The sequence below is a fragment of the Hyla sarda genome, chromosome 2 (genome assembly GCF_029499605.1).
Source record: "Hyla sarda isolate aHylSar1 chromosome 2, aHylSar1.hap1, whole genome shotgun sequence".
Taxonomy (NCBI): Eukaryota; Metazoa; Chordata; class Amphibia; order Anura; family Hylidae; genus Hyla; species Hyla sarda.
In genome coordinates, this window is record NC_079190.1 from 80,704,140 (window position 1) to 80,727,659 (window position 23,520).

Genomic DNA, 23,520 nt, shown 5'->3' on the forward strand with positions numbered 1-23,520 from the left:
CCCACCCCCTCTTCACCATAGGTATAGGCAGTTACCCCTCCTCTTCCCCATAGGTATAGGCAGTTACCCCTCCTCTTCCCCATAGGTATAGGAAGTTACCCCGCCCCCCCTCTTCCCCATAGGTATAGGCAGTTACCCCCCCCCTCTTCCCGATAGGTATAGGCAGTTACCCCCCCCTCTTCCCCATAGGTATAGGCAGTTACCCCCCCCCTCTTCCCCATAGGTATAGGCAGTTACCCCCCCCCCCTCTTCCCCATAGGTATAGGCAGTTACCCACCCCCCCTCTTCCCCATAGGTATAGGCAGTTACCCACCCCCCCTCTTCCCCATAGGTATAGGCAGTTACCCCCCCCCCCCCTCCTCCCTCCTCTTCCCTAGACAGAGAAACACACACACAAACACTGACACACACACACTGGCTGACAGACACACAAACACTGACTGACAGACACACGAACACAGACACACACATAGTAACAGACACACTTACCTACTACCGCAGCACCTCTCCAGTCTCCTCTCAGTCTCGGCGAGTGACGTGATGTCCTGCGCGGGTCTGCGGAGTGATGTCACTTCCGCAACGTCCCTCCGCAGATCCGGCCGCACAGCATTGCATAGGTAAAGTTTTAGACTGGGACTGGGAGACAGGGACAGCCTCAGAGTCAGAGAGGGTGCTGTGCTGAGCGGCATGGTGCGGGCGTGCGGCCCGCACTCCCGCTCAGCGGTGTCGGCACCGAACAGAACAGGAGTTTTTTTTTTTTTTCCAGGTTAGTGTGATGAGAGTGAATGAAAAATACCGGCCATTGCATGGCCGGTATTTTTCATCCAAACTTACCGGCACAGCCCGGAATCTGAATGAAAATACCGGCTGTGCCGGTAAAATACCGGCAGGGTGGCAACCCTAGTCCTGTCCCTCTGTCTAAAGTCCCCACAGCCATGCTATCAGGACTCTCCTGGAGGGCTAACCCCTAGTCGCCTCTTAATACTGTGTTTAATGTATATATATATATATATATATATATATATATATATATACTATTATAAGTCTATTGATGTACAGGACCTTAGGTCATGTGACTGTTAATAAGATGTGTTATGCTAAGGCTCAAGGACCTTTGGGTCATGTGATAAGCCCATAATGCTTTAGGTCAGGACTGACAGGTTTGCACCACCAATGAGCTTTGATCCTGCCCCCTTCATATATAATGAGGCTGCTGCCTCTTAATCAATCTCTTGGTTTAGGACTATCAGAGAAAGCAGATCTGTTATGACATCTACAAGACAAGCTAGGCCTGAAGCCTATTACTTCAGCAGCCATCAAAATGGTGAGATAATCCAGCTCAAAACCTACAAATCTTTGCGTGACTATTGAACCCAAAAACTACCCCTAAATTCAGTGGCACAGCGGATAGCTAAATCAATTATTAAGCTCATTCAATTATTAAGTCCCAGCAAACCTGTGAGGAACCTGTACTATGGTCCCTCTTGCAAAAGACTGTATATTAGCTGCACTTGCATAAAATCTGCAGTTAAGTTATTCCTGGTTTACTTCAACTCCTGCTGTGGACAATCCTTTAGTTCTCCCTATAGTTTGTGGGACGGGTGGCGGTAGGACTAATTACATTGAGGAAGCCCGCACCCTGGCTTCATGACAATTAAGGGTTAATCCTATACCCTATACCACTACTCCGCAACACCCTAGACACCATTACCCCTTAAGCTTACCACAAATACAACACGCAAAAAGAAAAGGGGGGAGGGGGGGAGGGGGGGGGGGGGGGAGGGAGAGGGGAGGGGGCCAGGAAAGACAAAGAAAAGGAAAAAGAGAATGAAAGAAGACCTCCAGACACATGTAGAACCCCAGTCCAGCTCACCCCAGTCCAGCGGAGAGACGAAGAGGAATAAGGGTATTACTAAGGGATGCCAGGGAGTACCATTCAGTGTGACAGAAAGGTAACACTATGACATCAATTTGGGTTTTGGTATAGTGAGCGGACAGGAAAGTATGCCAATTTGCAAAGAATTTCCTCACATTGCGCTCTCTGTGTCTTTCTGTGTCCAGTCTGTCCACCTCCAAGAAAGTTTTAAGTTCTGCCACCACATCGGCTATGACTGGCATGGTAGTCTTTATCCAGTCACGCATAATTATGGAGAATGACATGGAGGAACTTTGGGATAAATCGCAGACCCACCTCCTCTGCAACAGAAAGATCAACAGTCTGGAACAGAAGTGCCTGAGGGGTCAATGGAACGCGATGGGTCCAATACCTAGCGATATAGTCTACAACATCCCACCAAAAGCTCTGCAACTTGGAACATGACCAAATGCCATGATAAAAATCTGTGTCAGGAGTATTGCATTTCAGACAGGCAGTTATTCTGTCCGGGAATGTAGAGGTAGCTGGGATATTAAAGCCCAAATAACCAAAGTGCATTAGCTTAAAAAACGTTTTGCGCCAGTGCTCATTGATGACATTAGCCCTCACTTGACCAACCCTCCAATATCCGCTCGCGTACGTCAGGATCCTGAAGAATCGACTCCCATTTAGTGAAAAGTGTATGTTTGGAGACCTTTAAAAGACGGTCATTAAAGCATCTATACAAAGCCGAAATAGACGCCTTCCTAATTTGTGGACCTAATTTGATCAAATGACATTTGCCTGGGAAAGAGATTGGTATATGATCCCAGCGATGAAGCTCTTCCTAAATCTCCTTGAACAAATGGGACTAATTCAAGGTGTAGAGGAGAGAGGGGTCTCTACCAATTTTTATACCTAAGTAAGTAATATAGGGCTTGACAAGATCCCCGGGTATGCCCAGGGTAGTCCAGTAAGAGGTAGGTCTAGAGGGTCCAGCAGGAGTTGTTCACTTTTCAGTTGATTGATTTTATATCCGGAGAAGGTTCCAAAATGAGCTAAAGTGGACATAAGGGGGGCATAATGGGTCCTTGGATTGGCTAGGAAGATCAAAACATCATCCGCGAAAAGGGTCAATTTGACCAGTTTGCACTGGATTGCAATGCCATGATACAAATCCGAGTACTCCAGATGATGGGACAAAGGTTCTAGGGCCAGATTGAATAAGAGAGGGGACAAATGGCATCCCGTCGTGTCCCTTTAAAAAGAGGGAAGGGGGGAGACAAGATGCCTGAAGTGTGAATTTGTGCCTGGGGGGAAGCATAGAGACCCCCTAAAAATGTGCAGAAATGACCAGTAATGCCAATCTTGTCCAACATCATCCCGAGCCAGTACCACCTGACATTATCGAATGCCTTTTTGGCACCCTATCCAGTACAGTTAGCCCTTTGTGGATATTAGTCACTGCTGATCGACTGCGGACAAAGCCCACTTGGGAAGGACCTATCAACGAGGGCAGAAACACAGTGAGGCGATCAGCAAACATTTTAGACACTAGCTTAACCACTTAAGGACTCAGGGCGTACCTGTACGCCCTAAGTATGCTGCCCTTCTATAATGCAGGGTCATGGCGTCATCATAGTGGGTCGGGCCCGGCCCGTGGCTAATAGCGCGTGCCACTGATCGCGGTGTCACACGCTATTAACCCTTTAGACGCGACGTTCAAAGTTGATCACCGCATCTAAAGTGAAAGTAAAGTACTGCCGGTTAGCTCAGTGGGCTGTTCGGGAACGATGTGGTGAAATCTCGGCATCCTGAACAGCTGGCAGACACAAGGAGGGTCCTTACCTGCCTCATGACTCATGATCGCCGAATGACTGCTCATTGCCTGAGATCCAGGCATGAGCAGTCAAGATTAAGAATCATAGATCAATGTTATCCTATGAGATAACAAAGATCAATGTAAAAGATCAGTGTGTGCAGTGTTATAGCCCCCTATGGGGGCTATAACTGCAAAAAAAAAGTGAAAAAAAAAAGTTAATAAAGAATCAAGACCTTATAAAATTCACCGGAGAAACAATCAGGGCCCGGCACTTTCGCAATATGAAGACCTTTAATGGTCTGGCGAACTTCGTCTTCAGTGAAGTCCTCATTAAGAGCATCTCAGTTATCAGAGGACAGCGAGGGCACTTGAACCAACCCCAGAAACATCTTACTGAAAACCATGAAGAGGAGTATAACATATGTAATAAGAGTGGAACATGGAATGAATAATGTTAGGGTCAGAGTGGACCATTCCGGAGTCATCACGCAAGGAGGAGAAGTGTTGGGGGGGGGGGCCTAAGGCGACCAGATTTATTTCCAAAGTGAAATAATTCCACTTGAAACCTGGAGTAGGCAGCCAAATATTTACGTTCCGACTATAGGTCGAAGGTGGTTTTAGCCTTCTTCCACACCTGGAAAGCCGCCGCTGTATAAGCAGATTGTAAAGCCTTGCTGGCCTCTTGGAAGTGTTAGAGGGACTTCTTTTTCCCCGTGGCCATATAGGCAATCAGACGACGAAGCACTGACTTGGCCGATTCCCAGTAAAGAGGAGCATCAGAAACATGGCCACTATTATGCCAAGAGAACTCCGACCACCAGCCTTTCAGAGATTTAGCAATGTTATCATTTTTTGCCATGTAGGTGGAAAAACGCCATTGATAATCGGCACCCCTCGGGAAGGAGTCAGCAAGTGAGAGAGAGATAGGGGAGTGATCTGAGATCACCATGGTGGGGATATCTGAGGACACTACCTTGGTCAACAGGCCTGGGGAAACAAGCAAATAATCTATTCGGGACCAGGAAGAGTGGCTATGAGAAAAGTGGGTAAAATCTCTGCTATCTGGGTGCCTCAATCGCCAAGGGTCTCGGAGATCAGAGGACTCTAGAAAACTGGAGAACACCCTGTCACTAGGTTGAGTAATAGTATGGTCCGCAGACCTATCCTCTATTGTGACCGCTACAGCGCTCATATCACTACCCACCACCTTGTAGGGCTTAGTATCAGCTAAAATCATGGTCTCCAATGACTGAAAAAACTGTCCGTTATCCCCATTAGGAGCATAACAATTATACAAGCTATAATCTCGACCCTCATAACGTAAGTGTACCCACACCCATCAACCTTCCTTATCAACCTCCTGGGCTACCACCATACCCCTGAAGTTTTTGTGTATAAGAATCAAGGTGCCCGTCTTGCCCCCTACCGCTGATGCCCTGACAACAGCAACTACCCAGAGCTTAGACATGCGGGTCAGATCCTCAGTTGCTAGATGAGTCTCCTGGAGCATTACGACATCTGAGTATAGTCTTTTCAGCTGACGTAGGATCTGCATTCGCTTATTAGGAAAGCGGAGGCTCTTGACATTCCAGATCAATTGCATGGCTGCAGAGAGAAGGAAAAAGAGAGGGAAATAGAAAAAAAAAAGAGAGAGAGAAAAGGAGACGAGAGGAGGGAGGGAAGACAAGCACACACCCACAAAAACACTCACACTATTGGGGGAAAGGAGAGGGAATCTAGTGGATCAGACAGCGCCTTCAAAACCCTGGTACTAGACTCCAGCGATGAGGGTGCGTAACTAGAGATGCAAAACAGAAATGCAACAATAAACCATGTAATAAACACTGTAGAGGATAGCTGGGGGTGGCACTACTGACCGCTGTAAAACCGGTAAAAAGTCCAATGAGGGGATAAGAGCCGAAGCTGTGAAAATGAGGGGTGCAAAGAGCCTGAGAATAAAGCATCCATTCGATAAAGCTGGGCAGACTTCGGACAAAGCAGAATTAAAAAACGCTGTGGCAGCGCAGGGCGTACACGAGGTTAGCCTCCTGTACGCCCGGCGCTGCCACAGCGTTTTTTTTTTCCGTTCTGCTCTGCCCGAAGTCTTCCCAGCTTTATCGAATGGATGTGATATAAAGAAGTGAATTTTAAAGAAGTGCATTGCTGCCTATTTTTTTTCATATAATAAACACTCTGTGCACACTATAGAAGTGGCCTACACCGTGTTAGGGACTTCTCTTTTTTCTACCAGTACAGAAAATGCAGCCTCCTGGCGTATAGCAGGAGAAAAAGGGGCAACATGGTACCTCCTCAGAAGGCACAGGTACATAGGGGAACAAGCCCTCCCACCAAACAGAGAATCCTAAGTGACCAAGGGTCCTGAGAGACGCTGCGATAAAGAGCAACAATATCATGTCTATTCAACATAGGGTTGAGCAAGAAAACATTAAAGTCCCCCATCCGCCGCCCAATCACCCGGAGAGGGCTGCCGCTCCAAAGGCACAATGTCGGCAGATACATGAGGTAAATTGCAGAGATCACCATGTGTTCCTGGAAGCAGAGCACCCCGAAAGGCAAGGCACATTCCATCATGAAGCTTCAAGGTAGTAACAAGAAATCAGAAGACCTCCCGTTGAGAACTGGAATGTCGGGGAGAGAAAGTGAAAGGGTCCTCTTGAGAGCGACATGGGCTCCCTCTCATGCGGTCAGATCTGGCAGGACTGTGTAGTGCGGCCTCCGCAGCAGATGGACTTTTGAATACAGAGGAAGGGCCATCATCATGGAACATACGTAGAATAGCAGGGTATTGAAGTTAAAATTTAGTCTTGTGCCGGAAATGTTCGGAGCACACCCCACTGAAAACTCTGCGTCTCTTCGCCACAGGTGCCGAGAAGTTCTCAAATAGCAAGACCTGACAGTCCCGGATTACTAGAAGGGAGGTGTGTCTCCAGAAAGCCAGCAGTAGGGCGTGACATTCATTATAATCCAAAAGTTTAAAGATGACTTGGCGGGGTCGGTTTTGTTGTGAAGATGGGGAGGGTCTCATGGTGTGGTCATGGACCCCAGGGTCCGGGCCCAGTCTGTGTGCCTGTTCCACTCTACAATAATAGTCCAAGGCGTCAGAAAGTTCCTTCTCACAAATACGCTGGAGATCAAATGCCTTGACTTGAGCTCTCTGCTGAATCACAAGCACATTGCTCTCTGCTGACATCTCTGTCCATTTTAAGAACTGTCCAGATTAGGAGAAAATCCCCATAGCAAACATATGCTGCTCTGGACATTTCCTAAAATGGACAGAGATGTCAGCAGAGAGCACTGTGCTCATGATGTCAGCAGAGAGCACAAGAATTTCCTCTGTAGTATTCAGCAGCTAATAAGTACTGGGAGGATTTAGATTTTTTAATAGAAGTCATTTACAAATCTGTTTAACTTTCTGGCATCAGTTGATAAAAAAAAAAAAAATTCCACCGGAGTACCCCTTTAACCCCTTAATGACCCTTGACGTACGCCTATGTCATGACACCCTCGTACTTAAGGACTCATGACGTAGGCGTACGTCATGGAGAATTCCGGCCCCCGCCACGTGCCGGGCAGGGATCGGACCGGGATGACTGCTGAAATCATTCAGCAGGCATCCCCTGCAAACACCCAGGGGGGTCATCAGACCCCCCCATGTCGGCGTTCGTGGCAAAGCGCAAGTGAATTCACACTTGAGATTTGAGCGATTCCGGGTCATTATGGGTCTATGGTGACCCGGAATACAAGGGGGATCGCGGTTGTCTAAGACACCCACGATCCCCCTGAAGGGATAGGAGTGAGGTGGCAGGGGTGCCACCCCTCCTATCCCTGCAATTGGTGGTCTAGACGTGACCACCAATAGCAGATCGGGGGCGGGGGGTTAACTTTCGTTTTTCCCGTCCTGCCCACCCACAATAGGTGGGGCAGAATGGGAAACGGAAGGAGACCGGCGCCGAAGATCCACTTACCCATCCGGGCGGGCAGCGGAGATCGGCGGGTGGCGATGTCGTGCGGCTGGATCGTACAGAAGCCGGTGAGTTGCCTAGCAACATCTGGAGGGTACAGTTTGAGACCACTATACAGTGGTTTCTAACTGTATCCCTCCAGATCTTGCAAAACTACAACTCCTAGCATGCCCAAACAGCTGTTTGCTGTCTGGGCATGCTGGGATTTGTAGTTTTGCAACAGCTGGAGGACCACAGTTTGGAGATCACTTTGCAGTGTTCTCTAAAACTGTAGCCCTCCGGATGTTGCAAAACTGCAAATCCCAGCATGCCCAAACAGCAAACAGCTGTCTCGGCATGCTGGGAGTTGTAGTTGTGTACCTCCAGCTATTGCACAACTGCATTTCCTAGCATGCCCTTCGGCGATCAGTACATGCTGGGAGTTGGAAAATACTGAGTTAGGTAACAGAACCTAACTGAAGGTTTTCCAACCAGTGTGCATCCAGCTGTTGCAAAAGTACAACTCCCAGCATGCACGGTCTGTCAGTACATGCTGGGAGTTGTAGTTTTGAAACAGCTGGTGGTTTGTCCCCCCCCCCCCATGTGAACGTACAGGGTACATTCACACAGGCGGGTTTACAGTATGTTTCCTGCTTCAAGTTTGGGCTGCGGCAAATTTTTCGCCGCAGCGCAAACTCCTAGCGGGAAACTCACCGTAACACGCCAGTGCGAATGTACCCTAAAAACACTACACTACACTAACACATAATAAAGGGTAAAACACTACACATACACCCCCTTACACTGTCCCCCCCAATAAAAATGTAAAACGTATTGTATGGCAGTGTTACCAAAACGGAGCCTCCAGCTGTTGCAAAACAAAAAACTCCCAGCATTTCCGGACAGCCACTGACTGTCCAGGCATGCTGGGAATTTAGCAAATGCACATGGCGCTCTCACACTTCGGAGCCCTGTCGTATTTCAAGGAAACAGTTTAGGGCCACATATGGGGTATCTCAGTACTGGGGAGAAATTGCACTACAAATTTTGGGGGGCTTTTTCTCCTTTTTACCCCTTATGAAAAGGAAAAGTTGGAGGCTACACCAGCTTGTTAGTGTAAAAAAATAAAACATTTTACACTAACATGCTGGTGTTGCCCCATACTTTTTGTTTTCACAAGCGTTAAAAGGAAAAAAAGACCCCCAAAATTTGTAACGGAATTTCTCCTGAATACGGAAATACCCCCTATGTGGTCGTAAAATGCTCTCCGGATGAACAACAAGGCTCAGGAGTGAGAGTGCACTATGTACATTTGAGGCCTAAATTGGTGATTTGCACAGGGGTGGCTGATTTTACAGCAGTTCTGACATAAAGGCAAAAAGATAAATACCCACATGTGACCCCATTTTGGAAACTACACGCCTCATGTAATGTAATAAGGGGTACAGTGAGCATTTACGCCCCACAGGTGTCTGACAGATTTTTGGAACAGTGGTCCGTGAAAATGAAAAATGTAATTTTTCATTTTCACAGCCCACTGTTCCAAAGATCTGTCTAATGCCAGTGGGGTGTAAATACTCACTGCACCCCTTATTAAATTCTGTGAGGGGTGTAGTTTCCAAAATGGGGTCACATGTGGGGGAGTCCACTGTTCTGGCACCACGGGGGGCTTTGTAAACGCACATGGCCCCTGACTTCCATTCCAAACTATTTTTTTTCCCAAAAGCTCAATGGCGCTCCTTCTCTTCTGAGCATTGTAGTGCGCCAGCAGAGCACTTGACATCCACACATGGGGTATTTCCATACTCAGAAGAGATGGGGTTACAAATTTTGGGGGGCATTTTGTCCTATTATCCCTTGTAAAAAAAAATATTTGAGGAAAAACTAGCATTTTAGTGAAAAAAATAAATAAATAATTTACACATCCAACTTTAACGAAAAGTCGTCAAACACTTGTGGGGTGTTAAGGCTCACTGGACCCCTTGTTACATCCCTTGAGGGGTGTAGTTTCCAAAATAGTATGCCATGTGTTTTTTTTTTTTTGCTGTTCTGGTACCATAGTGGCTTCCTAAATGTGACATGCCCCCAAAAATCATTTCAGAAAAACTCACTCTCCAAAATCCCACTGTCGCTCCTTCCCTTCTGGGCCCGCCGAACACTTGACATACACATATGAGGTATTTTCTTACTCGAGAGAAATTGGGTTACACATTTTAGGAAGATTTCTCACCTTTTACCCCTTGTAAAAATTCAATAACATGCGAGTGTAAAAAATGAAGATTTTGAAGTTTCTCCTTCAATTTGCTGCTATTCCTGTGAAACACCTAAAGGGTTAACTAACCTTTTGAATGTCATTTTGAATACTTTGAGGGGTGCAGTTTTTATAATGGGGTCATTTGTGGGGTATTTCTAATATGAAGGCCCTTTAAATCCACTTCAAAACAGAACTGGTCCCTGAAAAATTTCGTATTTGAAAATTTTGTGAAAAATTGCTGCTATACTTTGAAGACCTCTGGTGTCTTCCAAAAGTAAAAACATGTCAACTTTATCATGCAAACATAAAGTAGACATATTGTATATGTGAATAAATATATAATTTATTTGGAATTTTCATTTTCCTTATAAACAGAGAGCTTCAAAGTTAAAAAAAAATGCTAAATTTTCAATTTTTTCATAAAATTTTGGAATTTTTCACCAAGAAACTATGCATGTATCGACAAAATTTTACCACTAACATAAAGTAGAATATGTCACGAAAAAACAATCTTCGGAATCATGTAATCAAATCTAGAGGACTACAGCTGAGGAAAGGTCCCACGCCAAAAAGCAACCTTGTACCACACTATGGCATAAGAAATCTTCACTGTACATTACTGGTGAGTGCTGGGTATCCTCTTTCATGCCATAGTGTAGTACAAGGACGCGTTTTGGCGTGGGACCTTTCCTCAGCTGTCTGCCATAGGCAGACAGCTGAGGCAGGCTTCCATGCCGAAATGCGTCCTTGTACTACACTATGGCATAATAAATCTTCACTGTGCAATACTGGTGAGTGCTAAGTATTATCTTTCGTCTAACTGTTTTATTATAATACCTAACCTTAAAAGCAAAATATTATGATATATTAAGGATACAACAAAGAGAGGAGGACTTTATGGGACCATTTTGGCAACAAAGCAACTGAAATAATCCTGAAGCATGACTGGATACTAAACACATGCAATAAAAAAAATATGAAGCACAACTGCTAAAATACACCAATGGTAGTGGAAACACATTCAAAGGGAAGAAGTCTTCTGATCTATTGACAAGTTGGTGTGGACCATGTCAGCAAGTACATATTTCAGCATAGTAGAACAGAAATGTTAATATGTGACCAACAAGAAGCAAAAAACAATGCAACAGCCTGAAGACTCTATCATGGGTGACCATGTACGTCTTTCTGAACCAGGAGAAGACAAGCCTTATTACTGGAGGAGGGAATGTTGACAGGTGGATGGGATTGTCAATAGGTGAGGTTCTCATAAGCAGGGCCTTACAGAATAAGCAGGTAAAATATCCTTCTAAATCAAGATCTTGAATAGGCAGCACTTTAGATGATGTGACATGCACTGTCTGTGTATACTGAGGTTTTGTTAGACATGAAAGACTGTAAGGTATGTTGGTGATCTAGCTGCTGAAGTTGTTGGTTCATGCTGAGAAGGGCGATGGACAGGAGGACGTGTGAAAGAAAAAGAGCCTGTGGAGATAATGCAAATAGTAAGTCAACTAGTGTGCTTTAGGAGAGCCCTTAGGCGAAAGGTGCCATTGTGATATCACCTACTATGAGTCTGGGGAGGAGACAGCTCTGGGGAGTCTATTGGGGCTGTGTGAGAAGACATCCTGACAGGGGTCAAGAAAGCTCAGGTTGTGGGAGGCCTTAATCCTAGAGTAGGCTATAGCAGGGATTTAAAGGACTGTGTTAGATGAAAAGGAATTTACACCTAATCTATAGTAGGAGATCAGCTGCCCTACTGTTTAACATAAAAAAAAGTTGCTCTACAAAACTTATATTACACTTTGTTATTTAATGGTGTAAGATTCTAGATGGCAGTATGAAAGTCAACGCTACACTGAAGTCTGTGTGAAGTCAACACAGCCTCTCACAGCCTGTAGTTCTATTATTTACAGCACCGTTCTCATTAGGTACCAGAACATTCAAGTGCAACAAACCTTTTAAAGTGATTGGTAACCACAAAGTTTCAGTTCCCACAAGTGTGAATTATAACCATTAAGTGTGTTGTACTGCATCCCTGTACAGGAGGAAAGTTTTTTTTCTCTGATAAAGCTCCCATCAGACTGTTTGGGACATTTGGGAGAATGATTGTCTGGAGAAGAAAAAGTGAACACTACCATGACTTCTGTGTCATGCCAACTTAAAGGGGTACTCCACTGAAAACATTTTATCCCCTATCCAAAGGATAGGGGATAAGATGTATAATCTCCAGGTAGGCAGCGGTGGTGTCTGGAACACGGAAGCTTGGAGCTTCTGTGTTCGTGATGTCACGCCATGCCCCTTGCATTCATATACATAGCCATCACGCCTCCTCCCATAAACATGAATGGAGAATGGAGGGGGCGTGGTGGCTGTGTTTGATAATCATCGGGCACGGAGTGGAGTTCGGGCACGGAATGATAGGGGTGCCGTAGCGGAAATCGGCCCATTAATGCATCCTGAGACCATTCATGTGTGAAGTTGCTATTCATCGAAAGGAGTGGGCTCATTGATAATTTTCCCTATGAACACTGCCATGTTTATATGGTAGCTAAACACCCTCCAAGAGCAACTTCTGCCAATGATCCGGGAGCAATTTGGAGATGTAGAAGGCTTATGATGGAGCGCCATGCTACAAAGCAAAAGTAATAACAAGGTGGCGCCGTGAACAGGAAATGCCCCAAATCTCAAATCTATTGAGAACCTGAGGTCGCTGCTCAAAAAAGGGGTGGACACAAAAAGCCACAGAAGTTGCGATGAACCCCAAGCACACATTAGGTAAGAATGGGTGGTGATCAGTCAGGATTTACCCCAGAAGCTGATAAATAGCATACCAGTTACAGATATTGAAGAAGTCTTGGAAAAGAAGGGTAAGCACTATTGAGTCATTTACATAAACTTGATGTATTTGTCAGTAAAAGTTTACAAACCTGTAAAATGTTTATTATTGTACTTCAGTAACCATAGAAACATCTGACTAAAAGATCTAACAACACTAAAGCAGCAAACTTTGGGGCAAACAATATTTGTGTCAGTCTCATAACTTCTGGCCAAGGCTATACCATTAACTTTCTGATTCTCACTTTCTAGTATTTTCATTAGGAATTTTGTAGCCAAAGACGAGAACAAATGCTTTGCTTTTTATTTTGAATGGAGATTGTGACTTGCACTGTACGCCCATTGAAATGGGTTTTGCGGTGCTCTGACGAGGATTTGAACTCGGTAAGAAGATTGAACATGTTTAAATCCCTGATGAAGTCCACTAGGAAACTCCCATTTGTCAATGGGACACCACTCATGTCCACCGCAAATTGCTGCAGACATATGCGCCGATTTTGGGTTAATTCTGAGCCACTGTGATAAATCTGGTGCATTTAAAAACTGTCTTAGGCAGGGTTCACACAACAGAAAAATAGTTAACATATTTTATTTAATGCGCAGATCTTCATCCTTATTGAGCGAAAAAATTTGCTACCGTTTTTTTTACTGACTATAGCCAATAGTCTGCATGGAAAATAAAATACATCTCCAGCAAAAGTGGATCCAAGAAGATGAAGAATTAAAACATGTCACTTCTTTTAATTCTGCTTTTTTCAGTGCTGTTTTTGCAATTCCCCATTGAAGTAAATTGGTGCAGGAAACAGCGTTTCTTTTGGAGTCGATTTAGTGCTGCATTTTTCAGGACTGTTTCTGAACATTTCCCATTGAAATTACTTGGAGCTTTAAACTAGGTTTCTTTTCAGGCTTCTTTTGGAGTTTCTTTCATTCTATGTGAACAAACCCTTATACTAAGTGAACATAGCCTGATGGAAAGATTTGCATCATTTTTTTCCTTGTTGCTTTTACTTTAGTAAAAAAAAAAAAAAAAATGACCAAAATAAGTACCAAAATGAAAATATACTGTATGATCATAGCCTCAGGGTTATTTCACATACAGGGTATTTTTGGGAAAACAAAACTGCTTTTTAGATATAGTTTTTGTGCCAAAGCCAGAGGGGAATCTATCAAGAATAAAAAATGTAGGTTTTTATATTTTATTATTCGTTTGTCTATGTCCATGTCTAGTCCAAGTGTCTATGTCCATGTCTAGCTTTGGCTCAGGAAAACTGCACCAAAAAATGAAGTAGCATTTTTCCAAAAATATGTGTGAAAACAACCGTAAGTATTTCTGTTTACAAAGAAATGGTAAACCTGTAAGTAAGATGATATCTAAGTGAGACTAATGGCTAATTACCAATCTATTAGACTGGTTAGTCGTGGATAGGAGGTTTAGAAACATTATTTACTGTATTACTATGACACATAACATATATAATATATTATGTTTACAGAATTTTCTGTCATTTTAAAGAATTAACTCAGACTTGAAATGTTGATGCCACAAAATCACTATTCGCATAATGACTATTGAATCGATTTATGTTGTGACAACAATTCACTAATTTTGAAATAAAACAAGTACCATCTTGATGACATATATAAAATGTTTTACAATACCTACTTCCGCTACAAAAGCTGGATCACATTGCTACCAAAGGTATTCTAGAATATGTTTTCTTTAGTACAGAGTTGGCTTTGTCCCATTAGATCCTTTGAAATGGCTCAAATATTCTATTTAGTTGATGACATCTCACTTGTCCAAAACAAGTCGTGATATTTGAATACACAAAACTTTCCAATAAGCCTTTCCCTAATAAGGAATTGCAACCTTAACTGTGAAATCTTCCCAAATAAATGACACATATTATACTCATTTTTTCTTTTTTTGTTTTGTTTTTCGTGTTTGCTTTTTCGGGAATGGCTGTGCTAACTTAGGTCCAGAAAAGAGGTTTTTAATAATTTATACATCTTTTATGGATAATCGATGTTCCATAATGAATTCATTTGCCTTGGGTTTTGTTATGGGCCATAAAACAATTGCTTTCTGTGACAGTCTTGCCACAAATGCCATTTAGTGTGTAATAACTGTAACATAAATTATCAGTGTAAAATCTGCAACCCTGCTACGTGAACTTGTATTTCCATGATGGAGGCTTCGATGTGAGAACCACCTTCATGCTGATATCATTAAATGATGCTCTGTGGGATTCACTGGTAAAAGTAAATAGAGCTCAGCATGGCTATAAAGATAAGTAATACTTAACCACTAAGTAAGCCTATGAAAGACTTAATAGTAAACTGTACCCTGCATGCTTCACTAGAAGGACTCTGCATGTGGTTACTGAAAGGCCAGTGTTGTTCAGTCCCCTCTGCAGGTGCCCCTTCTTGTCTGGTTTGCTGGGGGTTTAAGTAATCCTCTGCAGGTATCTCTGGAGCAGGTTTAATCTTGTTAGGTGTTCTGGGTACATTGCTTAGTTAATATTATGTATTAAGGTAAAAGTGGAGCAATTTTTGGGTTGGATAATTGCTTCACAAATATCAAAGGATCATGTAGCTTCAAACCAGTGGGATTGTTATGCTTTGATATATACACTGCTCAAAAAAAAAATAAAGGGAACACTAAGATAACACATCCTAGATCTGAATGAACTAATCATATGAAATACTTTCGTTTTTACTTAGTTGAATGTGCAGACAACAAAATCACACAAAAATTATCAATGGAAATCAAATTTATCAACCCATGGAGGTCTGGATATGGAGTCACACTCAAAATCACAGTGGAAAACCACACTACAGGCTGATCCAACTTTGATGTAATATCCTTAAAACAAGTCACAATGAGGCTCAGTAGTGTGTGTGGCCTCCACGTGCCCGTATGACCCAGGCATGTGGAGGTCACACGTGCCCAGGTAATACGGGCACGTGGAGGTTTGTTGCCCTCCTACAGCCTCCTCCACGTCTCCTGATGTACTGGCCTGGCTCCTTGTAGCGCCTCCATGATCTGGACACTACGCTGACAGACACAGCAAACCTTCTTGCCACAGCTCGCATTGATGTGCCATCCTGGATAAGCTGCACTACCTGAACCACATGTGTGGGTTGTAGACTCCGTCTCATGCTACCACTAGAGTGAAAGCACTGCCAGCATTCAAAAGTGACCAGAACATCAGCCAGGAAGCATATGAACTGATAAGAGGTCTGTGGTCACCACCTTCAGAAGCACTCCTTTATTGGAAGTGTCTTGCTAATTGCCTATAGTTTCCACCTGTTGTCTGTTCCATTTGCACAACAGCATGGGAAATTGATTGTCAATCAGTGTTGCTTCCTGAGTGGACAGTGTGATTTCACAGAAGTGTGATTGACTCGGAGTTACATTGTGTTGTTTAAGTGTTCCCTTTATTTATTTTTTGAGCAGTGTATCTATCTATCTTTCTATCTATCTCATATCAATTTATATATCCATTGTTTTCATATGCATTTATCTATTACAAATCTATGTAACACATACCTGTTGCAATTTGTCTTATACCTATATTTCTCATATCTATCTAACTATCTATCATCTCTTTATCTCACATCTATCTATCTCATATCTATCTCATATCTATCTCATATCTATCTATCTATCTATCATCTCATATCTATCTATCTCTATCTATCTATCTCATATCTATCTATCTCATATCTATCTATCTCTCTATCTATCTATCTATCTATCTCATATCTATCTATCATCTATCTATCTATCGCATATCTATCTATCTATCATCTATCTATTTATCTATCTCATATTTATCTATCTCATATATATCTAGCTCATATCTATCTATATATCTATCTCATTTCTATCTATATATCTATCTATCTATCATCTATCTATCTATCTATCTATCTCATATCTATCTATATATCTATCTCATATCTATCTATCTATCTATCTATCTCATATCTATCTATATATCTATCTATCATCTATCTATCTATCTATCTATCTATCTCATATCTATATATCTATCTATCTCATATATATCTATCTCATATCTATCTATCTATCTCATATATATCTATCTCATATCTATCTATCTATCTCATATCTATCTATCTATTTTTCCAACCAATACAAATGTATATGCAATAGGCAATATAAAATAAAGTAAATGATCATACAAATACAGTATTTTATATTTAAGTCAGAATATTGTAAGAGGATATTGATTAATAAACCTATATCCAATAACTATGCACATACACAGATTATGACATTCAGCGTACTGAATACTCTTCTATAGCAGGACCCAATATCTGCTTTGCTTTTATGTAAATTGTATTACTTTGCCTCTAATAGGCAGCTGCTGTATGAATGATTTATGTTGCAATTCCTGTTTATTAGTCATCAGAAACTAGAAAATAATTAGCAGTAAGGAAAATGCAGAAACCTTCCAGTTTCCACTGAAACTTAGAGGTGAAATGTTAGGTAATGTATGTAGTCAATACCTAGATCTAAGCTCATACTGTGACCCCGGTCCTGAACACTTGTAACGTCCCCAGATCACATGTTCTAGATATCATGTAGACTTCTCTTATGTCCTTCTAGGCTCAGGCTCCAAGTATGTAAACAGCTTTAATACTAAAATCTATCACTTTGGGAGTAAATGTATAATAATAAAAGTGCGATAAGAGCATCTAAGTGACCCCAGAGGCTGATGTGATTCACTATGGGTTGTTTAAGGCTATTACTGAGAATGAAGAGAGGAAGCTATAAGTAAATGTGTTTTTGGTTAGTTTCAATGATAAATCTACGACTCACAGACACTTGGCTAAAAAAAATGGTTTCACTCAAAAAAACATGAGATTTCTGATGTGATCCGGGATAAGGCACAGCTTTGGATGGAAGGATGTATACATTTTTCGAATTTCAGTGAAACCTTGGGACGTTGTAAATGAATCCCATTTTATGTATTTTCTCACATCTATCCAACGCTATGTGTGCCAACTCGAAATGGCTGTAGGAGTTGTTTAGGTGTGTCACTATAATGGGATACATGAAATGAAGAGTCTGCATTCAGTGCTCTACCTATATTTATACAGTGTCATAACGACTAATGTTTACTCACCATAGATTAGTGTTTGTATGTTACATAAGGGTTACATATAGTCAAGTCCTCATAGACATCATGTGCAAAGAATTTAACCTACACGGTTGTTAAGACCTTTTTGGCCCTAATTTAAATGGACCTTTTATAGTCTTAAAGCACCATGGCCATGGTGACTGCTTTACTATGACAGCGGGGAACCTTCATTAACAGACCTCTATAAATCTTCTCTGTTTTCTCCAAATATCTTTTCTCTTCTGTTTCCTACCTGCGGTCATTATAGTTAACCCTTACCCTGAATCCCTAAGCCTTGGATATCGCAGCTGCAAAAGCATCCGGAAGCTTTGGCAAACAATTCCTTAGCTGGATGCCAACTCCTAACGATTGGCACCGTAATACCCATCCTGAGTCGACAGATATTCCAGACGTGTCAATACATCAACATTAGCTCCTGTAATTTTTTTTTTACAAGTGTAGCAGAGATGAATTTGTCATTGAACTCAACGCATTATTGCATTATTTGCGCAAAGTGATAAGGTTAAGGACTTATACAAATCAAAGTTAATGTTAAATAAAGACATATACAAATCAAAGACTACACATTAGATCATACGATAGATAATGATGATTTGTTTTAAACGACAGCTCTACTATATGTGTATATTTAGGTGAGAAATCCGTGTCCACTGTATTTGAATACATAGGGGGGTATGCATCAATAATGGTGTAGCAATGTTTTATTTTATGTATGTTTTTTTGCGTCAAATGGAGCATATTTGCGCCAAAATGATCAATTGCCGTACGCAAGTTTGTAATTTCGGCACAAATGTAGCCCTACAAAAGGCGCAGACCCCAGAATTCCAGGCAGTAAATGTGACTTTGGGACATTCTATTGTTGTAGCTATCTTCTCTGTCACTTTTATTCATGGTGTAGATTTGCGCCTAAATGAAGGTATGTGCGTCTAAACTTGCGCCAAATCGAAAAGTCGCAATGAATGAATTCCAGACCAAAGAATGATTGTAACTGAAATCACGACTAACAAAGTGAAATCAGTGATTTTGTTCTAAACCATACATACCCCCCCATAGTCTTAATGCACCAAGGCACATTCTGTTCCCTTACTTTCAGCATGTAATGGAAGCATGCGGAGTTGACAGGTGTATTGCCCTGTTGACAGCGGGAGCAGTTTATATCATATCATTCTTTGACGTAATGTTATCCTCATTATATGGAATTAATAACTTGCCAGTCACTTGTGTAGTTAAATACATTGTTCTCCTCACTTTACCTTCTTCAGTTAAGCTTCCTTATTCTATTCCCTAAGCCCTTTATTGTCCTACCTTCCTCTCCAGTGCTTGGTTCTCTTCTATGAGCTGAAGATGCTTCCTCTGGATATATCAGTGTGCTCCATTGTCAGGGGGATCCTCTAGGTGCGCTTGTACTTCTCTTCTAGCCTTGTCGCCCCTTTCATTGCACCTCTCCGGGCCATTGTCCTAGTCACCTGGTCACAAGAGGTCTCAGACGTGATGGAGACACTGCCGGTAGAACCACTATGAGCAGCTTCTATAGGGATGTGTCTGCCAGAATCTTTCCACTGTGTCTGAAGTTGATCTGGATAGTGAATGCACAGCCACTCCCTGAAGTCACTTTCCACTCCCCCTCTGTCCATCCAAAGGATTTACCTCTTTCTCTCAACTTTACCATCATCTCCTCCATATTATTTTCCTGAGGTTTTCCATCTCTGAGGGTTTAAAACAGGTTTAAAGAGAATACAGTGGTCCCTCAAGTTACAATATTAATCACTTCCAGGACGACCATTGTATGTTGAAACCATTGTATGCTGAGACCGGAACTCTATTGAAACCTGGTAAATGGTTCTAAAGGCACCAAAATGTCATCCGAAAAATAGGAAAAAGTGAGGATTAAAGAAAAATAAGTAGATAACTAATATAGATAAAGAAAATCCTTACATATAAAAGCTGTAAATCACTGTCTATATCAGTGTTTCCCAAGCATGGAGCCTCCAGCTGTTGCAAAACTACAACTCCCAGCATGCCCGGACAGCCAGAGGCTGTCCGGGCATGCTGGGAGTTGTAGTTTTGCAACAGCTGGGGGCACCCTGCTTGGGAAACACTGGTCTATGTAGAGGACAGGAGCTTCTTCGGGGTCCTGTACAGTACACACAGTGTCCTAAAAAAGTAACATGGAGCCGCCCTTACCTGGTGTCCAGAGGTGCAGGTAACCCTGGTACAGGTAAAGTGTACAGAACATGTAATACCTCCCTGTACTGTAGGGGGCGCTACCAGACACCAGTCAGTGCATACGCTTCAGTAATACAGGGGTTTTACCAGTGAATGCCCATTATGATTGGTCAGTTCTTCTGGCCATTAACACATTTCACAGATCTGGGCTGTCCGTAGTATTGTATGTTGAGTCTGGTTTCAACTTACAATGGTCCAGAAAAGACCATTGTATGTTGAAACTATTGTATGTTGAGGCCATTGTAAGTTGAGGGATCACTGTACAACCTATTTGCCTGCTGCTTTGGGGGACATGTGGATGAGGGATCACAGGGCAAAGTTCAGCATCAATTTGCAAAGCTCTAGATGGCAAACTACAAGCAAAGAGAGCACAAAAGAGCTAATGTTATTGCAGGTAGAATGAAAATTGCCTTTTACAGGACACGTCTTATTTACAGAAGCCTGGAATTCCTAAAGCAAGACGTCCACAATTGTTTCATCTGAAGACATGGCATATTTCAGCCTTTATTTCTACCTTTTAATTAATCGAAATGGTTTACATAGTTTTCCTGGGGCGATTTTTTACTGATTCCCTAACGCATTCTACATAATAGCTCCCTTTGAATGCTACTGTCATTTACTAACATGTCGGGCTTGACTTACTAGTTGATTTCAAAGCATTTTTATACCTGCAATATGCTTAAAGGGTTTGCAGTTTTTTTTTACTGCTGGCGTTTAAAGGGTACCTCTCATCAAATAAACTTTTGATATATTTTAGATTAATGAATGTTGAATAACTTTCCAATAGCATGTTAATGAAAAATATGCTTCTTTCTATTTTATTTTTCCCGATCAGTCCTGTCAGTAAGCATTTCTGACTCATGCTGGAGTCCTAAACACTCAGAATTGCCAGCCTGCTTTGTTCACAGCCAAACAGGCTGTGAACAAAGCAGGCTGGCAGCTCTGAGTGTTCTCCTTTGTGAACAAAGCAGACTGGCAGCTCGTAGTGTTTAGGACTCCAGCATGAGTCTGAAATGCTTGCTGCCAGGACTGGTAGGGAGACCCCTAGTGGTCATTTCTTCAAAGTGGAAAATTAAATAGAAAGAAGCATATTTTTTAATAACATGCACTTGTAAAGTTATTCTGCATACATTAATCTATAATATATCAAAAGTTTTTTTGATGAGAGGTACCCTTTAACTTATATTTGCAGCTTAAAGGAGTTCTCCAACTGAAATCTTTTATCCCCCGCTGTGCCTGGGCTGTAAAACTATACATAATAAACTTTCACTTACCTGCCTACGATCCCCGTTGTTCCGATATCGCTGCCCGTGCTCCGGTCCCTGTCAGCTTCCTCTTCCTGCAGGTCGGTGACTTCACTCTGCTCTCAGCCTATCAGCGGCCGCGACGGGACATTGCTGCGGCCGCTGATAGGCTGAGCGCAGAGTGAAGTCACCGACCCGCAGGAAGTGGAAGAGACCGGGACGGCGATATCGGAACAACGGGGGATCGTAGGCAGGTAAGTGAAAGTTTATTATGTATAGTTTTACAGCTCGGGCACAGCGGGGGTTAAAAGTTTTAGCTTAGAGAACTCCTTTAAGGGAATGTTCACATGGTGCAGATTTGCTCAGCAATTTCTGCTGCAGAAATAGTTTGTAGTCCTGAAACAAATCTATGCATGTGCTGCAAAAAGAAAACACATAAAAAGAAAAACACATTCAGACATTTCTGCAACAAATCTGCTGCATGTGAACTTGCCTTACGGATTGTGATACAAATTCACATCGGTGTGGTTTGCATTAGCCTCAGCTTGGGAAAGAATTTCCGTTTGCTAAAAAAAAATTCTATATATATATATATATATATATATATATATATATATATATAAATAAAAATATATGTACCGTATACATGTAAGTATGTTCCAGCATAAATTCTGAATGGCTGGAGGGATTTTGATGAAACTAGATACACATGTTACTAATATGTCAGCTAAAAATATAGTAAAGGTAAATCAACCATAACCCGCCCCCCTACTGTGAGGGTCTGACGTCTTTTGTCTGACATTCCATACAAGTTCATATAAATCTCCTGATTTCCTTACTCTCGGGCTGCAGAGGTTGCCCGGAACTTTTAAACATCTTGCTGACTGTCCAGCAGGCAGGTGCAGAGAAAAGGGAAAGGGACAGGATGTAAGGACGGGATACGAGGTTGGGATATGAGGTGGCGAAATGAGGAAGGGATATTTGTTCAGGATATTAAGACGGAATGCGAGGTCAAGATATGAGGTTGGGACATGAGCTTGATATATGAGGATGGGATATGAGTTTACGATATGAGTTGGGGATATCAAGACAGGAATTGAGGTTGGGATATGAGGACGGGCTATGCAGTGGGGATGTGAGTTCAGGATATGAGGATGGGAAATAAGGACGGGATATGAGGACAAGATATCAGGAAGAGATATGAGGATGAGAGTGTCATTGTTTCTTTCTCTCCCACAAGGTTTAGGTAGGAAGACCAGGCAACGCTGTGTACTAGTTCTTCATAATGCAGCAACAACACAGGTCCTTACATAAACAGGGCCACCTCTATAAAGTGCATTGTGGTGACCCTGTAACTATTCTGTATGGAACTTGCATGATATAAATTGAATAGATATAGGTATATACTGCAAAGGAAGGTAGCAAAAGGCACTGAAAGGATGTGCGACTTTACAGTACATTTAAATAGGCAGCATGAAATTTTCAGCCAACACAGTACGTTGGAATATATCCTTAGATGGAACATATCAAAAGGCTTGCACCTGCAAAATTGCACATTGACTTGCGGCGAAATGATCATCTAATTTTGCACAATTTTTACATTATCTGCACTGGTTTGGTTCTAGTTATGGGAACGGGGTTAGCAGGCGTGCGGGTTGGTGCACTGAATTTATCACTTGAACAAAAAAGCTGGCGTAAGAATGTGTGTAAGGTTTTCACGCTTTTTAGCACTATCCAGGGGCTTCTTGTCATTTGCGCAAATTTACAAAGTGACAAGCGCAACATTATACATTTTGGGCATCAACTGGAACTAATGATAAATTCCCTCTGTAATGTATTAGGGTGTAATCACATACAACAGATCTGTTACAGAATTTTCTTTAAGTGAACTGTGTTCTATACATGTGAATGGGGTTGTTTCTGCAGCATGGGCAAATCCTATTCAGATGACTACAAATTTCTGCAGCAAATGTTTCATGTGTGAACATACCCTTAAAGGGGTTGTGCAGTAAAAAGTAACTTATAAGTGATTGTGGGGGGGTCCCCACAGTTCCCTACCTGCAGTTAATATCCTATCACTAACACAAACTTGGAGTCAGTCTTCTCTTTAACAATTGCTTTGTTACTCTAGTTGTCTTTTTTCATAAT

At 42.2% G+C, this 23,520-nt stretch overlaps 1 protein-coding gene across 4 annotated transcripts in view; it reads right to left on the reverse strand.

Annotated features, from left to right (window-relative positions):
• WNT10B (Wnt family member 10B) overlaps positions 1-23,520 on the reverse strand; it is an 83,519-nt gene that overhangs the window by 38,258 nt on the left and 21,741 nt on the right. The window contains exon 1 of one of the 4 annotated variants that reach the window (XM_056562229.1): positions 19,208-19,487. The exons of the other annotated variants lie outside the window; for them this stretch is intronic. The gene's annotated coding sequence lies outside the window, so the exon portion shown is untranslated. Of the gene's footprint in view, positions 1-19,207; positions 19,488-23,520 lie in introns of those variants that run through there. 4 annotated transcript variants of the gene reach the window in all.